Here is a 5444-nt window from a genome sequence, read left to right on the forward strand (position 1 = left end):
ATACCGGACTCCCTCCCTCCTGCACCATCCCTGTAGCCACGCATTTAACTGTTCTCTCTCCCTATTCCTCGACTCTCTATCACGTGGCACGGGTAACAAACCAGAGACAACAACTCTGTTCATTCTAACTCTGAGCTTCCAACCTAGCTCCCTGAAAGCCTGCCTAACATCCTCAGCGCTCCTCCTACCTATGTCATTGGTGCCAATGTGGACCACGACTTCGGGCTGCTCCCCCTCCCCCTTAAGGACTTCTCCTGCGCGCTTTTAAAGGGAAAAAACCTACCCGGCTGCCCCTCCGGTGTTCGTCACTTCCCCCTGTTGCTCCCGCTCTTTCTGTAAAGAGAGAAAAAAACACCGCTGCCCGCTACCGGTAAGTAATTTTAAAACAAACTGTCTTACCTTAGCTGCTGCTCGCACTCAAAGTGACCGTTGGCGTCGAAGGGTGAGTATTTATACTCACTGCTTTCCTTCCCGGCTGCCCCTCCGATCTTCGTCACTTCCCCCTGCTGCTCCCACTCTTTCTGTAAAGAGAGAAAAAAAACACCGCTGCCCGCTACCGGTAAGTAATTTTAAAGCAAGTTCAATTTGAATTTCTCATCCACAAATCTGCCCTTTCAATACTCTACAACAGAGAAAACAAGTCACCACCGTTAACACAGGATGAAAATTCATAAGTCAATTATAGTATTAAATTGTAGTTTCTTTGTTTCCCCAAAGCTTTAAATCTCAGTCTCACAATTTCTCTCTTCTGTGAACTGAAATCCAAAACAATCTCCTCACTCCTTTCCTCCACACCCAGTTCTCATGTTCTCTCCACTCTTTGAATTCAGCTTCCTAGCTTCTGCCTGCAGATTAAGAACCAAAAAAAGGGGCGGCACGATGGCACTGCTGCCCCACAGCACTAGGGTCACAGGTTCAATTCCAGCCTTGGGTGACTGCCAGTGTGGAGTTTGCTCATTCTCCCTGTGTCTGCGTGGGTTTCCTCCGTGTGCTCCGGTTTCCTCCCACAATCCAAAGATGCACAGGTCAGATGAACTGACCATGCTAAATTGCCCATAGTGTTAGATGCATTAGTCTGAGGGAAATGGGTCTAGTTGGGTTACTCTTCCGAGGGTCGGTGTGAACTGGTTGGGCCGAAGGGCCTGTTTCCACACTGTAGGAAATCTAATCTAATCAAATCAATGAGTCTGACTCGGAGCCTCCTGGGTTTTGGTGAATCCTCCCCCCACCCCCCAGGGTGTCCTTCCTGGTCATACCCACACTGATTTTTTTCCCCCAATCTGGAACCTCTTATTTATTTCCCCCACTCCGAACCTCTGATGAGAACAATCCTGCACACACTGGCCAAATCATATCTGATTGAAAGAAAATGAATGTTCCTTTCCATAACATTCCTGAATCTTCACCCGAGTTCTGATAACTTTCTGCAAAATGCTCCCCCACTGATAGCCGACCACTTGTCACGATAGCAGGGCAGGGGCTATTCCCTTGGTTCCTGTTCTCAGAGGGAGGGAGCTGCCAATGACAGATTAATCCCACACACCCACAGCTTCTCTGGCACTGACCCATACTGCACATACGCCAACAATTGGCCAGCACTGCGCCTGTGCACTGGTCTCCCCTCCTATAGAGCATGCTCCACATCACACAGGTGCCTGGGTGATTGACAGCAGCTGCTGCCCAATAGGGTGGAGGGGTGGGGCTGGAGGACTGGGATAGTGGGATTGTAAACAATGAATGAATGTGGAGAACACTGGGGGATGGACAGGTCAGTGAGGGACAGGATCAGTGCAGCAGCAGGAGGGGATCCTGGACAAACTGAGCAATGGGACAGTCTGACAGTCTGACAATCGGAGAGAAACTACAGGAAAGTTCCGTTTGGAGGCTCAGGCGGGGACAGCTAGGAGACAGTATGGCCTGGCGGCTTGGGCACGTTTTCCAATCAGCCTCCCCAAAGATGCTGTTACTCAACTCTGAATCTGATCTTCCTGGTCCAGAGGTAAGGACACTACCACCATTTCCTGGTGGGCTAGTGCAAAGAAGGGAAGATTTTCTCAATCTCACTCACATGGAAACTCCATGAGCTCTTCCCACTTACTGTCTACGGTGGGGATGGGAGCGGGGCTAGGGATATAGGGACTGCCTTTCAAATGGAACGTACCTGTGTGGGTGATATTAACAAGATTCAACACACAGTCACTAACACAAATCTGATGTACTTGAACTTTATCCAGAATATTAGCACCCATAACTGGGTGACACAGACCCCAATGTACAGAGTTAAGTCCTGGATATTAATAACGGCTTTGTATGTGAGAAACCACGTCTCATGAACTTGAGTCAATTTTTTTGAAGTAACAACAAAGAGGATTGATGAGGGCAAAGCGGTGGAAATGATCTACATGGACTTCAGTAAGGCGTTCAACAAGGTTCCACATGGGAGACTGGTTAGCAAGGTTAGATCTCATGGAATACAGAGAGAACTAGCCATTTGGATACAAAACTGGCTCAAAGGTAGGAGTCAGAGCGTGGTGGTGGAAGGTTGCTTTTCAGATTGGAGACCTGTGACCAGTGGAGTGTCACAAAGTATCAGTGCTGGATCCACTAATTTATATAAATGATTTGGATGTGAATATAGGAAGTATTGTTAGTCAGAGGACACCAAAATTGGAGGTGTAGTGGACAGTGAAGAGAATTACCTCAGATTACAATGGGATCTTGATCAGATGGTTGAATGTGCTGAAGACTGGCAGATGGAGTTTAATTTAGATAAATGTGAGGTGCTGCATTTTGGAAAAGCAAATATTAGCAGGGTGTATACACTTAATGGTAAGGTCCTCGGGAGTGCTGCTGAACAAAGAGACCTTGGAGTGCAGGTTCATAGCTCCTTGAAAGCAGAATCGCAGGTAGATAGCATAGTGAAGAAGGTGTTTAGTATGCTTTCCTTTATTGGTCAGAGCACTGAGTATAGGAGTTGGGAAGTCATATTGCGGCTGTACAGGGCATTAGTTAGTTCACGCTTGGAATATTGCGTGCAATTCTGGTCTCCTTCCTATCAAAACAATATTGTGAAACTTGAAAGTGGCCAGAATAGTATTACAAGCACGTTGCCAAGGTTGGAGGATTTGAGCTACAGGGAGAAGCTGAATACACTGTTTTCCCTGGAGCGTCAGAGGCTGATGGGTGACCTTATAGAGATTTATAAAATCAGTCGGGGCATGGATAGGGGAAATACAGAAGGTCTTTTCCCTGTGGTGGGGAGGAGGCACGATGGGAGGTGGGAGACAGGGGGGAGAGACCGAGAGGGGAGGGCGATGGTTATTTTGTAGATCTACAACATAACCTTGTTCCTGTTTTCTACCCATCCCCTTCAATCCCTCTGAAGGGCTCAGAACAAGTGCACAAACCCTGGAAAGTAGAGTTTCAGAGTGACCAAGTGCTGAAGGTTGCATTTGGGACGCTGACCTTTATTGGTCTGTGTACTTATCAATAAATAGGACTGCAGATGCTGGAGATCAGAGCTGAAAATGTGTTGCTGGAAAAGCGCAGCAGGTCAGGCAGCATCCTGAAGAAGGGCTTATGCCCGAAACGTTGATTCTCCTGTTCCCTGGATGCTGCCTGACCTGCTGCGCTTTTCCAGCAACACATTTTCAGCTACTTATCAATAAATAGACCTGGGTTCAATTCCACTGTCCTGAATTCATGTCTGTGGCCACAGACTACTGGATCCCCTGTCACTATAGCTCTGCCATTCTCCTTCCTCCCGTTCTGTGCAGCGGAGCTATCTGTGGTGTCATGAACCTGGCTGTTGTGGATTTCCCCTGAGAGTCCACCCCACCTGTCCACCCCCCTTATAGAATCCCAAGCGGTGCACAATATCTGTTTGAGAAGGGGAATGATCACCGGGGAGTCCTGCACTTCCTTCCTGAGCCTCTTACTTGATCTGATGGTCACTCATTCCCTTTCTGCCTGTGTAACCCTCTCCTGCAGTATGACTAACTCACTGAACGTGCTGTCCACAACATTCTCAGTATTGCTCCACAGTGAGTTCACTCTCAGCTCCAGGTCTGAAAAGCAGTTTCCTAGTAGCTGCAGATGGGCACACTTCCTGCACACACAGCCGTCACGGACACTGGAAGTGTCCCTTGTTTCCCACATTGTGCAAGAGGAGCACACCACTGGTCTAAGGTCTCATGTCACAATGTTTCTCTAGTTTCAGTTAGTTACTCCCATTAGGAGAATCTAAATGAGCTAGCAACCTTCCTTCTCTTCACACATTTCCATTATAATCAAAAGACCCAATCTTTACTTAAGCTGACATTTTATACTTTAAAAACTGTTTTAAAAAAAACTCAGCAGGTATCGTTTCCAACTTGGCTGTTCCCAGTGGGACCATGTGAATTTCTGAACGGCCTGAACTAAAACTGAAGCTGTGGTTCACATTCTCCCTGTCTCCCCTCGCTCTGTTTATACCCAATTCCAAAACACTCTCATTGAGCCAAACAGCACCCACAGTGCAGCCCTATAATTTTCATTGTCTGCTCCCACCTACACTGCCCCAGCCTCCTGTACTGTTCCAATGCATCTCAATGGGAGCTCAGGAACAGCATCTCATCTCTCAATTCAGCCCTTTGTAATCCCAGAGTCAACAAGGACTTCAGCAGTTTCTGAATGAACAGACAGTTGTCAGAACCTGGAACATTCCACCTGAAATGGTGCTGGAATTTGAGTCCATAAGGAATTTTAATGAGAAGTTTGCAGGAATTGAAAATAAGGAGTTTACAGATTAACATCATGAAGTGGGTGATTGGGTCTAAATCTGACAGTTCCTATAAAGAGACGAGGTGTAATTTGGATAAATCTGTGCTCCCTCTCAGGCCAATAACACCTTCCACAGCTGCAGGGCCCAGAATTGAGCACAAACCCCAAGGGTGATCCAACCACAGTTTGAACATCTTTCTGCTTTTTGCTTGAAACAAAAACCAGATACTTTCCGACAGACAGAACAGACACACCTTTCTCCTTCCACAGTTAAATGTCAATGGTATTCAGATTCTGATGACCCTGCTGACGATAGAAAATTGCTTTTGAGATCCCTGTCTCAATTATTCTCAATTAATATCCTATAAAATGAACCGACAAAACAAAACTCACAGTCAGTGCAGGCTGAACAGTAAAGACAAATATTTCTCTTGGTATGTGTTTGATGTGTAAATGCTCCTCTTCAAAATGCCAGCCCCCACTCAGGAAGAGGACATGTCCATGCCCCAAATAAAGATGGCGGCCATAACCCAGGACCTATCACTGCCTGAGGGCCACAGCCATTTTCCTATTTACTGTAAATGTGGAACCAAGAGTTTCTAATTCAGGCCTAACTACCTGTACAGAGTGTAATTAAACCCTCCCAGTCTAAACCGGATCCAACTCCCCTTTCCCGTTTCCTC

At 46.8% G+C, this 5444-nt stretch overlaps 1 long non-coding RNA gene across 1 annotated transcript in view; it reads right to left on the reverse strand.

Annotated features, from left to right (window-relative positions):
* LOC122547040 overlaps positions 1–5073 on the reverse strand; it is an 8782-nt gene extending 3709 nt beyond the window's left edge. Inside the window, exons 1-2 of the long non-coding RNA XR_006310872.1 lie at positions 4999–5073; positions 3834–3838 (exon numbers count right to left, since the gene is read on the reverse strand). This is a non-coding gene — a long non-coding RNA (uncharacterized LOC122547040). The remainder of the gene's footprint in view (positions 1–3833; positions 3839–4998) is intronic.
* Between the last annotated feature and the right edge of the window lie 371 nt (positions 5074–5444).

Source organism: Chiloscyllium plagiosum, unplaced genomic scaffold (genome assembly GCF_004010195.1).
Source record: "Chiloscyllium plagiosum isolate BGI_BamShark_2017 unplaced genomic scaffold, ASM401019v2 scaf_3840, whole genome shotgun sequence".
NCBI lineage: Eukaryota > Metazoa > Chordata > Chondrichthyes > Orectolobiformes > Hemiscylliidae > Chiloscyllium > Chiloscyllium plagiosum.